General features: G+C 43.3%; 1 long non-coding RNA gene across 1 annotated transcript; it reads left to right on the forward strand.

The window, feature by feature from the left end:
• The first annotated feature begins 12,380 nt into the window (after positions 1–12,380).
• On the forward strand, positions 12,381–16,562 carry LOC132425329 (uncharacterized). Its single transcript, XR_009519422.1, has 3 exons — positions 12,381–12,435; positions 12,948–12,993; positions 16,410–16,562. It is a non-coding gene; the product is annotated as an uncharacterized lncRNA (long non-coding RNA).
• Positions 16,563–17,107: the final 545 nt, after the last annotated feature.

The following is a 17,107-nucleotide window of genomic DNA, read 5'->3' on the forward strand; positions in this document are numbered from 1 at the left end:
TGCAATGAGAAGCCTGCGCACCAAAATGAAGAGTAGCCCCTGCTCGCCGCAACTAGAGAGAAAAGCCCGCGCACAGAAACAAAGACCCAACACAGCCAAAAATAAATTAATTAATTTTTTAAAAAGACATTGAGTCTTTAGAAAAGGAAAAGTAGAAATCATGTTCCAAGTTCCTTCTTTTGTCTTACACATTTCCCAGATTTCAGAACTTTCTGGAACTGGGCAGAGGGGGGGCCAGTTTTAGTTTCCTAGGTGGAGGCTACTCTTCAATCTCTCCCATCCTCTGTTTGGGTGACTTTAGGCAAATGGCAGGTGTGCACTTCGCTTCTCTTCCCTTATTGGTGAAACACAGGTAAAACCAATCTACTTCTCAGACTCACTATAAAAAGGGGCTCTCGGAGAGGTGTCTATGACGACTGACATTATTCTAGTTTCCAAAGCAGTGTTCCCGTTCCCAACCCATTCAGTCACAGCAGCATCTTTCCTACCAAGTCAGACCTGGAGGCTGCTGGTCAGGGATGATCTAGATGCAGCACACCTGCTGAGCGAGCCCAAACTCCCCAGCCCGCTCAGGTTCCCCTCTCAGCCCCTGCAGGGAGCCGCCATGTTGCTGTTCCTCTTTCAAGGATGCATTTGGCTGCCGTTGCATCCACGGCTTTCCCTTTCAGTCCAGACCCAGGCGTGTCGTTCCCCGCCCTGCAGACCCAGGGAATTGGGGTCCCAGTCCATGGCCTGCCCACCTGCCCTTGCTGATCTATGATTACCTTCCAGATCCAAGGGAGGGCCTTTCCCGAGCTCTTTCAACTCCCAGTACCTGGGGAGGGATGGTGGGAGGGAGTGTGGAGTGGGGCAGGTTCTACAGACTCAAATGTGACTCCCAGGGCTTCCCTGGTGGCGCAGTGGTTGAGAGTCCGCCTGCCGATGCAGGGCACACGGGTTCGTGCCCCAGTCCGGGAGGATCCCACATACCGCGGAGCGGCTGGGCCCGTGAGCCACGGCCACTGAGCCCGCGCGTCCGGAGCCTGTGCTCCGCAACGGGAAAAGTGTTTCAGGGTGGGGCGAGGGAGAACTGGGTATTTCATTCCTTACAAAACTCCTCATGGAGCCACAGACTTGTTGCTACACTATGTCTGATGAGATTTATTTTCCTCTGGGAGTTCAGTTCCTTTGTCTGTTTCCCTCAAGTTGTGCCTGGAACCTAGGCCTGGTAGGGTAGCCCCCAGGGTGTGTCAGGAGTCCTTGAGAACCACATTACTTCAGGGTGGCCAGGTTTCGGGGGACAGGGAGCAATGCTTTTTTCCCCAAATCGATTTTGCTGAAGGGTGGCATGCCTTCCCATCCTCTGACTCCCAGGAAGCTTCTGTCCTGTGCTGTAGCCATTCAGCGTCCACTTGGTAAAAATAGCTGTTTTATTTATTGACTGGCAAAATACTCTATGTATCAACCCATTCCTGTTTCCTCTAAAGATAAAATGGAGGTAAAACGCAAAAGAAAAATTAAAGCTTTAATGCCATCTTGCTGGCTTCCGCTTCATTTCATTGTAAATTGAGTGCGATGAAACAGCATCAGCAGCCCGCATAAAAGCAGCTGTATGATTCTCTCTTGTGCAAGGAACTAATTCCGAAGTATAAGATTCTCACCTAAGAGAAGTCAAACGATGGTGGCTGGCTCCAGTACACTAATTATGTCTTCCTTTATACCTTTGGCTTGAACTCTAATTTGCTTACAGTTTAATGAACATCAGTTTCCCGCAGGGAAATCTCTAAGTCCCTGGGAGATTGACTACTTGGGCAGTCAGACGCTCTCACTGCCAACACTAATCTTCAAACCCTCTGCATTCTCAACAGACTTCTAAAGGAGAGTGGCTCTTCAAAGGCCGGCGACTCACTTTTGAGCAGCAACTGTACACTTAAATTAAAAGCCACGATCGGGCAGGAAACGGGCTGTGCTGAAAAAAAAAAAATAATAATTGTTACAAACGGCTTTCTTAGTTTAGGTGCTGGCAAGGGCTGCCAGCTGCCATCATTGCCGGTGCGAAAGCTGCACGTTTTATGGCTGTTTCCCCGACTTTGGCTTTTCCCAGAAAGTCTCCATTACTTTCTTCAGAGGTTTTCTTTTCATCGCTGAGAATTTAGAAAATGAGGAACAGTTGAGGCAGGGGAGGGGATTTGCAACCTGGGCCTTGTGGCCCATTCCCGAGGTCCCGCCTAACACTTTCTTCCTGGGAGGGTGACGCTGAAGCCACTTGGATGGCAGATGATCTGACTTTATATAATTACAACTAATAGCGATCGTTGTGTTTCACTTCACTGATCAGTCTTTAGTATTTGAGATGAAGGGCCCACCATTCAGGTGAATGGTCTGGGATGGGGCCTGAGAGCCTGCATCTCTGAGAAGCTCACCGGTGATGCTGTTGCTGCTGGTCTGAGGACCCCATTTTGAGTCTCTTTACCATGTTTATCAGATTTCATCTTCACGACAACCTATGAGGTAGACACTCTTTTACGGATGAGGTCGCTGAGGTGCAAGATTAAGGAACACACCCCAAGTCACCTGGCTGTAAACGGCAGAGACCGGGTTTGATTTAGTTCAGTCTGGCCCTGCAGCCCGAACTCACAGCTGCTATACATACCTCCTCTCTTTTTTAGTGAAAAGAAAAACAGAAAGTGAATTTGGTACCCTGATCTTCATCCAGAGAATTCTGTGGTGAGCCCTTGTTAAATTAGCCAATAAGTCCTTTCTTCATCATCCACACCGTTGATCAGGGTTTGCATCCATGCAGCCCAGGGCAGCCCTGCTGCCCTGAGGACATGGGCCAGTCCAGGGCTCCAGGAAAGGCAGGGAGAGTCAGCCAGACATCAGCTAGCTCTGGTCGTATCTTGGTAATACTTTTGGCAGCCCCCAAAGAAACCAATGATCTTTTTGATTACTTTGGGTCAGATTACTCCAAAGTGATGGCATGCAGAAGAGGTTAACTTTTGCACCTCAATTTAAAGTTTACAAACGACACGATATACCTTCTAGGTGTTGCTTCTCCATTTTGTTGAAATAACCCACTATCCTCTAATACTGCAAACCAGAGTCGGGGCCCAAAGGGAGAAACAATAGCACATGGTAGTTAAGTGTGGAGGCTCTGGAGCCAGATTGCCTGGGTTCAAATCCCGACTTAACTAGCCGCTAGGGTCTTGGCCAGTTTGCATAATCTCTCAATGCCTCCGTTTTCTCACCTGCAGAGGAGAGATGATGGAAATGATAGTATCTACTGTCTGGGAGAAGACGTATTCCTCTACCCTTCTAGCATCTTCTGGCTGGTCTAAGAATTAAATTGACATGAGACAGATGAACAGGAGAAAATCACACCAAAGTTTAATAACATGTGTACATGGGAGAGACCCAGGAAAACCTGAGGCACTCGCCAAAATGGCCGAAGCCCTCGTCTCAAATACCATCTTCAGCTAAAGACAAAAGAGAATGCTGGGGCTACAGGTTTGAGACTTCAAAGGGGGGGAAGGCAATTCACATGGAGATAGAAAAGCAAATATTTGGTAAATAAATGTTGGCTGGGCCCTGCAGAGACTGGGACACAAAGTGGACTCTGATTTCTAGGTCATGCCCAAGTTTTCCCACCATACCTCGGCCATATTCCTAGCAGATCTCTCTGGAGATAGCTCTATTCCGGGAACTGGCCCTCTGTGTAAATTCTTTTAGGCAGTTAGGGGAAAGGTCAGAGTGTCTTCCTCTCTTGGACGTTGATTGTTTTTAACTCGAAATAATCAAGGTCCAAAGAGACATTTTGGGGTGGCAGCTTTGGCTCCCCTGCACTACCTCATAGGCTTATTGTAAAAACTACACAAATTAATTCATGTGAGTTGCCTGTCATGGGCCAATCTCTCAAAAAATGTAAGCTGCCACTATTCATAGGGACCTAGAACAGGCTTGCTAAGATTGTCCCCTGAAAATGTAGGTGACGTTTCTTTTTTCTGTACATATATTGAAGGCCAAGTAGCTAATTTTACTGATTCTTCCCAATAGGGAATAATGAGAAAAGACCTGCACTCTCCAATCTACAACATCTGGAAAGAATGGACAATACAAATAGTCTAAAGCAGAGAGAGGGGAAAAATGTATAGGTGGATGTTAGTACTTCTACGAATTATGTTTCTGTTTACACATCGAGTCTTGGGGCTAAGACCCTGTTAAAAAACAAAATTCAACTGAGTAAATTTTAAAGATCTTGTTGGCTTTTGGATTTATTCAACAATTCATGAATTGGGCAGTACCCCATCTAGCAAATAGAAAGGAGCTCTGAAGAGCTGCAAAAATGAGACTTTTATAGGCAGAAGGAGGTGGGCGAGGAAGTTATTCTAGCAAAGAGTGGATTGTTCCAGGCAGGGTCTCCTTCCTCTGGGGGACAGCCAGGGTCTATCAGTTGAATTACCTCTCTAGGGCTGACCAGGAAATTCCAGACTGACTGGTTAAGATTACTTTGCTGGGAGAGGCTGAAACTGCAATTAGGTTGGCTATTAAGTCTCAGTTTGGTGACGTGGGCTTAGCACAAGTGACTCCATTTAGGGCCTGTTGTCTCTTTTTTTTTTTGGCGGTACGCGGGCCTCTCACTGTTGTGGCCTCTCCCGTTGCGGAGCACAGGCTCCAGACGCGCAGGCTCAGCGGCCGTGGCTCACGGGCCCAGACACTCTGCGGCATGGGGGATCTTCCCACACTGGGGCACGAACCCGTGTCCCCTGCATCGGCAGGCGGACTCTCAACCACTGCGCCACCAGGGAAGCCCTGTTGTCTCTTTTTTTAACAACCCTCTCCTTTGACTACAGTGGTGTGTACAGGTGATACTTACTAAGCTCAGTTCCTGTGCTTTCAATGCAGGACTGAAATGCAAACATACTTGTAAAGTGGAAACACACTTTTATTTCCTAAGGGCCCTGTAATCAAGGCAACAGCTATTACTTGATCGCATAATTAACTTTAGGACAAGAAGTGTAAACAACACAATTCATGAATTTGTTAATTGGTCTTCACTGCTACTGATATTAGGCCAAGTTGATCTGTTGTTCTCCTCTGTTGGTTATCTTAAATAGGAAGTTTTCTAATTTGGATTTCTCCAGATTAGGGTAAGCAAGGGAAGAGAGTGAAGTAAGAGCTTTTCAACAATTTGAGTATATTCTGTAGGTAAGTGATTTTTCTTTTTCTTAGAGATGGATACAACTTGAATTGCTGTATGCCACTCTCCAGCTTAACAGATTTGGACCTCTCTCCAGATTTCTGTTCTGTGCACTGATTAGCCAGATTGCCCGTTACTGATGTGGGAAGCCACCCCACCCCCACCCCCCAGGCAGTGGAGACATAAAACAACCAGTAATGCTCATAGGCAGTCATGCTTCCAGGACTCTGAATGTCCGTCTAATTGAGTTCTAATTTATTTTCCCCATTGCAATGACTCCTTAGCTCAGTGGAAATAAACAGAAACACCAGGGTGTGTGTAGGCTCAGGCCCTGCGGATGGGGTGTGTGTGTGTGATCAAGGTAGCGAGGCTTTTGCAAGCAAAGTACCAGAATCCCTCTCCTAGGAGTTTTAAAGAATTGTATTCACCAAAGCAAAGGACTTGGGTTCTGAGAGAAGAGGAAATGTCACAGCATTTCTCTCCTTGGTATTTCTTCTCCAACTAGAACTAGGTGTTCTCAACACCTGTGTGGGAACTTGGGCCAACTTCCAGAAGCAGCAAATCAATTCTGAAGACTCTTTCATTGGAGCCCTGGTCATGAAGCCGAGTTGCTTAATTAAATTAGACCCTGGGCCTCTGATGGCTGCTTTAAATTAAAAACAAAAACAAAAACGAAACCACAACACAGAACCTTCACTGAGGGTAATGATACTAGGCCTGATCTGTTCACACATCCTTAACATTCGAGGATACAACTTATGAAGTCACTGATGACTTCAGAAAATGAAGACACCGCCCACTTCAACCAACAGCTGATTTCAGTTGTCAAGTGATGGTTATACAGTCCTCAAAAAAGACAGGCTTGCTATCGGTCCCTCTAGTTGCCTTGAAACCTACAGGAATCTTGTTGGGTGAGAGTCTAGATCGCCAACCAGAAAGCCACAGGGAAATGTACACGAATGACCAGCCTGGCGCTCAGGACCCAGGCGCCACAAGGAAGGTCTGTGGTTGGGGGGCTTTCTGGCCATCTGGGATGTGTTCAAAAGGATCAGGTGGCTGCAGCCGGTCACGTGGTTCTTAGAACTCAGCCTGGAGAGCTGAGCTGACAGCAGCAAGCCCACACCGACCCCCAGCCCCAGTCCCCAAACCCTGTGCACCTCTGAGGCTTCCACTGGTTCTAGAGCCTTTAGACAGAGCAGCCAGGGCAGATGAAGAACTCACGGCACTGCTGCTGTCTGTTTTAGGCAGGCTTGGAAGGTCAGGAGTAACTCACAGGGACAGCACACCTGTCACAGCTCTGCTGTGCTGGGGACCAATACGCACCCAGACTAATTCATGCTGCACACTTCCCAGGTAGGAAAAAGCCTTTTGGCTTGGGAGGAATTGTGCACTCACCCTCAGTGCTTCATTTAGCAGGACCTAATGCAGACACAATGGAAGTCCTTCCAATTCATCGCTTCTGCTCTTCTACTCACCCCTCTCTGGCCTTTTTGAAATTTTGATCTAGAATTTTAAGGGAAAGACAGAGTGTCCAAAAGAGATACTCTGGATTTCACATTACAAAAAGTTTAGTCATTTTCATTTGAGAAGTATTTCCAAGTAGAGAAAAAGCTTAAGATACCTGGTGGGAGAATTTGGAAGTAAAACCCAAAGCTAGTTAAAAAGAGATGATTGAATGGCCATCATCAAAAAGTCTACAAATAATAAATGCTGGAGAGGGCCTGGGGAAAAGGAAACCCTCCTACACTGTTGGTGGGAACGTAAATTGGTGCAACCACTGTGGAGAACAGTATGGAGGTTCCTTAAAAGACTAAAAATAGAGCTACCATATGATCCAGCAACCCAACTCTTGGACATATATCCAGAGTAAACCATAATTCAAAAAAGATACATGCACCCCAATGTTCACTGCAGCACTATTTACAATAGCCAAGACATAGAAACAACCCAAATGTCCATTGACAGATGAATGGACAAAGAAGATGTGGTACATATATACAATGGAATATTATTCAACCATAAAAAAGAATGAAATAATGCCATTTGCAGCAACATGGATGGACCTAGAGATTATCATACTACGTGAAGTCAGACAGAGACAGACAAATATCATATGATATCCCTTATATATGGAATCTAAAAAAATGATACAAATGAACTTATTTACAAAACAGAAACAGACCCACAGACTTTAAAAACAAACTTATGGTTACCAAAGTGTAAAGTGGCGGGGGAGGGATAAATTAGGAGTTTGGGATTGACATAGACACACTACTATATACAAAATAGATAACTAGCAAGGACCTACTGTATAGCACAGGGAACTCTACTTAATACTCTGTAATAACCTATATGGAAAAAGAATCTGAAAAAGAATATATATATGTATATGTATAACTGAATCACTTTGCTGTACATCTGAATCTAACAAAACATTGTAAATCAACTATACTCCAATATAAAATAAAAATTAAGTTTAAAAAAAAGAGATGATGGCAAACAGGTTGGGGAGGGGATGAGGTCTATATCCTTGGGTCTCCACAAGTGTCTAATCCTCCTGATATAAGATACACGGGGTTATAACTCAGGTTACCCATCTCTTCATGCTCAAATTAGAACCTGAAGTCAAAAGTACTGGATGCTACTAGTTCCAGATCTTAATGTAAGTTAGCTTTCACCCTGAGACTGAGGGGTGGTGGTAAAAATAAAGCTCCCTTTATTAAAAACTCGTGAGCCAGAGACTATGCTGAGCACATCACATGCATCGTGTATTAAGGAGGGGGCTTATCATTGGGCCCATTTTACAGATGAAAAATGGGGACAAAGAGAACCTAGGTCATTTGTGCCCACACGGCTCTCACCCTGTGGAACTCCTCCAGAGGAGCGCCCCCATGCCCCTCTTTTTTGCCATTAGACTAGTAACTCATGGTGACTAGCTTGATCAGTGCCTTGTTAATGGATGCCGGCTGGCATGGGTAAAGAAGTACCTTTGGTTCTGAAATTTGCCCTACTAATTTTTTGGGGGGGCTCTGTTGGTTCTTCGTTGCTGTGCATGGGCTTTTCTTTCTAGTTGGGGCGAGCAGGGGCTACTCTTCACTGCGGTACGTGGGCTTCTCCTTGCGGTGGTTTCTCTTGTTGTGGAACATGGGCTCTAGGATTGCGGGCTCTGTAGTTGTGGCACACGGGCTTAGCTGCTCCGCGGCATGTGGGATCCTCCCGGACCAGGGATCGAACCCACGTCACCTGCATCGGCAGGCGGATTCTTAAGCACTGCGTCACCAGGGAAGTCCTGCCCTACTAATTTTTATTTGGCCTTCCTTTAAAATACATATTTTTAGCAAAGGAATGCAAAAAAAGTAAAGCATATCAAAATGCTGCACCCCTCTCCTGTCTCCTCAAGCACAAAGCAAACATTTCTAACTCTTTTAGCTAATTCTACGATGCTATCTCCAATCTTTTCATAATGTGCTCATCCTCTTATTTTTAGCTTTTTTTTCATATTAAACATTAATAACTTCTAATTATGGTAGAGGAGGATTTAACTCTCCCACCATCCCACATCCCTCCCCTCCCTCACATATGTTTTAGCACAGTCTCTAATCAGTATTCACATTTTTATAGCTGCATGAATATGGTTTACTGCAGGGCTACACAGTGTACCAACTATGCTTAAGTTTTTTCACATACTATTTTGAATTAATAATTGCCTCGGGCTTCCCTGGTGGCACAGTGGTTGAGAGTCCGCCTGCCGATGCAGGGGACACGGGTTTGTGCCCCGGTCCGGGAAGATCCCACATGCGGTGGAGCGGCTGGGCCCATGAGCCATGGCCGCTGAGCCTGCGCATCCGGAGCCTGTGCTCCGCAATGGGAGAGGCCACAATAGTGAGACGGCCGCGTACCGCAAAAAAAAAAAAAAAAAAAAAAATTGCCTCATTTTGATGTGTTGCATAGCTTTTAATACATTGAACCTTTTAAAATTTTTCTGAATTTATCATCTGATGTCCTGAATTCTGAGAAATGTTTTTCTCTAAATGCTGTACCATGATTGTGAGATGAATTATCACTTCCTTTGTATTCTTAGGGCCTTCCTCCTAAGGCCCTCCCTGCTCACACCTCGACTGGTAGTTCTTGAGTCCAAATGCCCGTCTATCACCCTAGAACTCCCTCTCCTGTATTGAAATCCCAAATTTCTGTGTACTATGTTTTCCTCTTCCATGGTTTATTTCATTGTTCTGTTGGACCACATTGTCCACAGCCACTTAAGAAAGAGTTTGTGAGAGGTAGTGTTTGGAGTCCTTTGTCTGGGAATGTTTTTAATTCTCCCTCTCACTTGGTCAATAATTTGGCTGGGTGTACAATTATAAATTAAAAATAATTTGCCTGTAGAATTTCAAAGACTTTCGTCTTCTAGCATCTGATGTTGCTATTGAGAAGTCCAGAATTCCATTTCTCATTTTTTTAATCCTGATTTTTCCCTCCACAAATTTTTAGGGACTTCTTTATAGCCCAGGTGTTCCAAACTTTCATAATAATAAATCATGGTATGGATTTTTTTCATCCATTTATTCAAAGGACACTGAGTGGCCCTTTCAATCTAGAGGTTTTCTGTCCTTCAATTCTGCTAATTTTTCTTATATTAATTTTTGCATAATTTATTCTGTGCTATTTTCTTTTTTGACACTTATTAGTTGTAAGATGTCTCAGACTGATCTTCTAAGTCTTTTATGTTTTCGCTGCTAATTTCCATCTCTTTTTAAAATTTCTGTTTGATTTGCTAAATTTTTATTTTCTATTGAAGGTTTTTCTTTTTGAATTTCTACCACATTTTAGTTTCCACGAGGCCTTTAAAATATTACATCCTGTTCCTGTATTATAAGATAGTATTTTACCTTTCTACTGTTCTTTTTCCAAGTTTATTTCATACGTTTTTGGCTTAGTCTTTCAAATTGGAGGTCTTTCTCAGATGTTTGGTGATTCTTGACTATCTGTTCATATTTAAGAGACAGACACTAAAAATCAGAGAGAAGGCTCTCTGTATTGGTTGGGGTTCTCTGGAAGAGGAGTTTCTCCTTTGATTGGGAGGGGAGTCAGTTTTCATTGGAGGAACTCTCGCCTCTCCCACCAACACCAGTACATGGAAACTTTTTTCCCTGTTGTTCGCTTCTCTGGGGAAGAATCCTCTGGTATATGCCAGACTGTTGGCCTTCTGGAACAGAGTGGGGGAGAACTGCAGACTGTAACTTAATCTCCATTTTCACTTCTGAACCCACTCCCTGCTGCCTCTACCTAAGCCTGGGTATGCAGTTTGGGTCACACCCCTTCATAGTTCTTGTAAATGGCGGGTGTGTTGGGCCTGGAGAGGGGTGGGTTCAACACAGATGGTCCCCTGGCTGTAAGAAGATGAGAAAGAGAGGTAGGTCCCACTCACCCCTGCTCTTACTTACAATCAGTCCCCAGTTCTGAGCCCTGTGTCTGGCCTCGCCGTCCACATAGAGGGGTCAGCTCACTTCCCATTAGTGCCCCCCTCTTCGTGGGCACTTTAGGTTGTAGTTTCTCTAACCTACTCGTCTAAAGACCACCACTCCATCTGTTTTCCTTCATCCAAAGTTGGTGAAATCTTTGGTCTACTTGGCTCTCCTCTCCTGCTCCCCTTTTGGGATTATGCCTGTTTAATTTCTCTCCTATTATTTAAATAAGTCTTTGGAAAGAAATAGAATTGTCACTTTAAACTGGATTACTTTCTAACAGGGGAGACTGCTCTCTGGCATATCTGTTCCTGGCATATTTTGGAAGGTAGTTGGGGCACGGTGTTCTAGAAGTCTTACAGGTCTGCTGTTCCAGATTTAGCTTGAAATGACGCCCTGAAACGCAGTCACCACTATCTCTGTTGTTAGTGGTGGTGATGATACTAAAGATAACTACCATTCATTGAGTATATAATTAGCCAAGATGGTACCAGGTGCTTTATGAGTTATCTCATGTAACATTCACAACTTTCTCCTCTACAGATGATGACAGAGGTTCAGAAAGATTAAAAAAAAAAAAAGTCTTCCGGAGTCACACAAGTGGCTGAGATGGAATTTGACTACAGCTGTATTTCTTGATAATAATAACAACAACAAAGGCTGCTAACATTTATTGAGGATTCACCATGTATCAATCCTGAGAATGCAAAAGCTTGCTCCTCATTTGCCTAGTTGTTTGGGGGCACAAATGCATCAATCGTGATTTATAAAAAAAAAAAATTCTCGTATAACTGAAGTGTCCATCTTTTGTAGGAATAGCATATATTTTTCCCGAAATGATCTGGAAGCAAACTTTCTTTTAATAATACACTATTTTACCCATTATTCCTATATTTTCATTGCTATGCCTTTCTTTTCAGGCAACTCACTCTCTTTTGACTCTGCAACTGGAAAAAGTGATTCCAATTTTCCAACAAAAGGGGATTCATTACAGCCAAACCATAGCAGGAATCTACTACCCACTGTTCTTCAGGGCTCTCTCGTTGAAATCCAGGCCCATGCCTGCTTCTGTGGCTTTGTCAGCTCCCAGGTCGGCAGGTTGGGACTGAGACCGTGTCATTTGCTGGTATGATCTACAACATACTACATGTTCCTCTATTTGCAAGGCAGTTGTGAATCAATGCATAATAAAGTGGGTAAGAGCTTGGGCTCTGGGGCCACAAGCCCAGGTTTGAATCCCAGTTTCTACAAGTTTTTTTTTTTCTTCTTCTTAACTGCGTGGCCTTGAGCAAGTGCCTTGACATCTCTGTACCTGTTTCCTCATCTGTAAAATAGGGCTAATAATAATATATCATGGGACAGCTGAGAAGATTAATGAGTAATAAATGATTTTAAAGTACTCGTCACCGTGCTAAGTTATAATAAGTGTATGATAGCAGCTAGCTACCATTATTACTGTTGATATCTACAACCCATTAATGAATACTTACTGCATACCAGGCACATTGCTAAATGCTCAACATACAATGTCTCATGACATGTAATCCCCATGACATGTTACCCCATTTACAGATGAGTGGATTAGAGTTGGGAGAACAGAGGAGGATTTTCCCTGAAACTGATGAAGCTGAGCTTCAGGGCCCCTCCTTTAACAGATCCCTGTGAGAGCTGGGGGTGCTAGGAGGTGCAGCGGGGAGGAGAAGCCAGCCTGCAGTCAGAAGCACTTCTACTAAGCAACTCTAGCAATTGCCTGAAGAGATCTCAGAGAAAGGGATCTGAATTACCAAGGCCTCAGTAAGTTGTCATAATCTTTATCGTTCTAAATGTTCACTTTGGGATCTAATTTTGTAAGTTTTTTCTTTTCTTTAAGAGGGTCCTTAAGCTTATGAGCTTCAGGTCTCCCAAACTCAAATCTGACTCTTAACAGAGGTGCATCTGGTCTTACTTTTAATCTCTACACCGTATTATGTCCTTGCTAGATTGATTTAAGATCATAAAGTCACTTTATAGGAATGGAGAGAATCCTCAAACGGAAAGGCTCATGGTAGCAGGGGACTAGACTGTCTTGCTGCCTGCGTTTAGTAAGGCATAATGGTTTGGTGAAGTATTAATGGGCTTCATTAATATAGGTTTAAAAAGTCTTGCAAGTAACCTTCCTTCCTCTTATTGGGAATAGTGGTTTGATGTCTCTTTTATAATCTATGAATCTCCTAGAAAAGCAGTAAACTGGCAATATATTTCTGTGCTCTATTATGTTTGAACCTTTGATTTGCAAGAGTGATTTCAACATAATTTTCCTTTTGCAGAGCATGACTGCTGAAGCAAAGCAAAACCCAAAGATAAACAGCCTTCGTAAGTTTGGCCACGATAGATTTTCCAAAGCAAAGAATAAAACATCAAAATGTCCGCTCAGTGGTTCCTTGTCCTTAAGAATCCTGGGGAGAATCAGATCATCTGAAATAGAAACTCTGCTATTTTTATACCCAATTGCAAACTGGGAAGTTGCCAGGCTTTCATCTCAGCAATGAGTCTTCCTAGGAACTGGGTCTAGAATTTATTTACACTTTGGGAGGAAGGTGCATTCTGAGTCATTTCAGCTTTTGGTGCTTTTCCTTTTTTTGAAGAACCTTTGAAATTACCTTTTAATATTTCTGATCTCCTCCACCTAGAAAGAGAAGGTGGCAGAGGAACGAAGTTGGCAAGAACCTCCCACCTTTGGGCATCACTAGTATTAATCAAATGGACAATGAGACGTGTTGGCTAGTGAACTATGCCACGCTATGTTTGTTTGCAATTCAAATAGACGCCTGGCACTCCCCAAAATGGGGAGCTGGGTGCAGCCACTTTGGACCAATTTAAAATCCATCTCCTTGGCAGGCAATGCCAAAATAAAAAACCGTGCACCCACTTTTCAAGTTACCATATGGTAATTACCATTTGTTTAATGCAGAACATTGTGTGAAAACACACCCTCTTCACACAGAGGCCATTGATCTATCACAGAAAAGACTTGGGAAGTCTCTTGGCCACCAACAACCTTCCCTTCGTATGGCCCATTCTTTTTTTTCACGGATGATGAGGGGAAAGGCTTAATGGAAATGTTATATAAACAGGTTCCAATATATTCTTGTAGATGCACGTTGTGTACACATGCACACACATAACCTATCTCCAAAACGCAGTGAGTCAGGGAATGTGAAAACAACCTGTGTCAGAAGCATTTATTCAAATTAATTCACCAGCAACACTAAACCACTTTGACTATCGGTAGAATTCCAAATGGCTTTACAAACTAGGAGTTTCTCCTAGAATTGCTGCAAGGGACGACAAGGTTGAATCCTCTGTTGCCGATGAATCTGATAGAGTAGAGGTTACAACACTGACTCGTTTATTGGGGGTGAATGAATAAAAGTTGTATCTGAGGGAAGGAATCAGAATCAATGTGATATGAATCTAATCTACTCGTGCCAAGCAAGCCGCTTGTTTCTGGTTTCTATTAATATGGGATGCTAGGAGTTATAGGAGACAGGATAGAGCTGGGCAGGCTCCGCCAGGTAGTTTCTCTGTCCACATTGGTGTCTTTGTTTCACAGAGTGCAGTCAGTGCATCCGGGAAAAGTGTGCAGAAAACAAGGCACAGCCTGGGTCTGGGGAAGCTGCCCTCTATCCTGTTTCACTTCAGGGAAGAGAAAGGCACAGAGCTCTTTGTTGTTGGTGGTGGTTTTTTTTTTGCGGTACGCGGGCCTCTCACTGTTGTGGCCTCTCTCGTTGTGGAGCACAGGCTCTGGACGTGCAGGCTCAGCGGCCAGGGCTCACAGGCCCAGCCGCTCTGCGGCATGTAGGATCCTCCTGGACCGGGGCACGAACCCGTGTCCCCTGCATCGGCAGGCTGACTCTCAACCACTGCACCACCAGGGAAGCCCTGTTGTTATTTGATTGTAGCCGCCAATCAATTCGGAGAAGTAGAAAGGAGACTTTGTAACAGGCTAGCCCAAAAGGCATAGAGAAAATGGCTTAAAAACAGTTAATACACTTAACTAAATGTCAACTACCTTTTGAAATTAAACAAATAGGTAGGTTGAAACATTTACTTAACTTAACCATTTGGCATGTACTAGCTGTTACAAATTAATGAAATAGCTTTGCTTCTTAAACAGCAAGGAGTTTCCAAGTGGCAAAATTATAAACAATTCCAATTAAGAAAAAAGAGAGAGAGATAGTAAACTCTCTTTGCTCAGTTCAACAGGTATTTACTGAGCTTTTATGGGTTACTCTGTGTCCTAATTTTAGTTTCAGGCAATGTTTGATCTTTGGGAAATTGTAACATCTAAATGTGGGGACTGCCTTTACTCCAGTATAAAGAGTTGAAAATTCACAGTTATATAAGGTGGTGAATTTCTTCATTAAGGAGGCCACAAAGCAGGGGTCCCTTTGTGACCTTTCTTCCTTCAATGACAATACTTTAATTCCTTTAGGATGAGGGTAATATTTTCCCTTTCAGGAACAGATCCACTGTAATAAAGATTATCCATTTATTCATAAATAATACTTAATGAACATATATAAAATCACTCCTAGGTGCTCCTTATCTGTCTTTTACAAGGTTTCTGTAAGACTCAAATGAGAAATCTATGTGACTCTACTTAAAAAATGTAAATTGCTCTATAGAAATACTATTTTTATTTCATACCTGAGTGAGTCACAAATACATTCAATTGCTCCCAAATCTAGCAAGTTACAATTATCTGGGTCTATTTTCTTAAAGTTGTAATAGCAGCTACCACTGAATTGAGCTACAAGTGCCAACAGCGTGCTATGTGCTTTAAAACATTGCGTTTAATCCCTACGATAACCTTAGGAGGTAGGTACTCTCTGCCTCCTAGAAGATGAGGTCAAGTAATCTGATGACGGTCCCGTAAACAGACAGAACTGGGATTTGGATTCAGGCGTCTCTGTCTGTGAACTCATTCTATTCTGTTCTGCACACTTATTTTTATTGATGATGTTCTTCAATTGTATTAGAATCAAGCCACACTTACGTTATGAAAAATCAAGCAGTTTCAAGACTACCAAGTAGGATTACAGCTTCTTCTTGATCACCGAGTTGTCCATGTGAACAGCAGTCATGGCTCTGGGCTTCGCCCCGGTTCTCCCTAAAGCAGGCCGGGCCGCTCACCCGCACTTCATTGCCTAATACGACTTTTGTCTTTAACCATGTGGCTTTCTGTCTTTTCCCTTAACCTGTCACTTCTTTCTGATGTTCTTGTGCCTGTAATGTGCTGTGGACTAAAAAACCAAATAACCAAACGTACTGGAAGGTCTCTAGGGCAGTGGTTCTTAAAGTCGTGTCCATACCCCACCTGGTGAGCTAGTTTAAATGCAGATTCTTGGGTCCCACCCCCAGATGTTCTCATTCAGCAGTTGTGGGAGAGCGAGGCCCAATAATTGCTGCCTTAGGAGTAAAGAACACATGCTTTGTGACTGTGAGAAATTTATTCTCTAAGTAGCATCAATATTTGTTAACTTTCCAATGTTCACCTTGGGCCTGGATAGTTGAGATTCCTGGAGATACACACATGGCAGAAACCTGCTTCTTGAGAGGTTACCTAATTTGAGTAACTGAACTTCATTTTTTTCCCTTACTTTATAAAATGCTAGATTTATTCAATAAAACAGAGACAAAAGAGCCTGAAATTACCAAAAAATGATCCTCCCCGCCACAAATCTTGCTTTAGTCTGTCAAAATTCTAGGTTTCTTTCTCCTTAAAGGGCATGAGTGTGAATCCTGGTGCTTGGCCAGGTACCTGACTCCTGACAAACACCTAACCCGTGTGAGCTGCAGTCCTGCCCTCATCTTTAAAGTGGAGAGAACGGTGTCTCCATCTCAGGATGGTGGGAGCTTCAGAACGAACGCGTAGAAAGTTCCTGGTAAGTAGTCGACATGTGGTCACGTTTTAAAAATGAACTTCCTACAGGAATTCTAGTTGTAACTACCATAAAAGTCTGGTGGCTCTTTGAGGGACCAGATTTCATACATATATACCCCAATGTAATAGAGATGAGCACAGCACCACATCCTCCTGCACAGTCTAAATAAATATAATTGGCATCTTGCAGCCCACTGTTCTTACTTTGGCTGTGGACAACAGGCCTGGAAGCATCAATTTCCATGCCGCACTACAGGGGATGCGAAGATTAAAATATCAGAGACAAACCCTAAATACTGATAATGAAGTGTTATTACCTCAGTGGAAGAAACAGGCATACTAACATGAAAAAACACATTTTATTGCACTTAAGTTATAAGAAAATAAAATTTCTAAGTGAATCAAACCATAGACACAATCCCTTTAAAGGTTGTTTTCCTCCATCATGTCAGGTTGTTACATAACTAAAATTAACCAACTTGAATCTGATTGTTTTAAATCAGACTATAAATAAAACAAACAAAAAAAATAAACAGGAGG

The sequence above is a fragment of the Delphinus delphis genome, chromosome 5, assembly GCF_949987515.2.
Source record: "Delphinus delphis chromosome 5, mDelDel1.2, whole genome shotgun sequence".
NCBI classification, from domain to species: domain Eukaryota; kingdom Metazoa; phylum Chordata; class Mammalia; order Artiodactyla; family Delphinidae; genus Delphinus; species Delphinus delphis.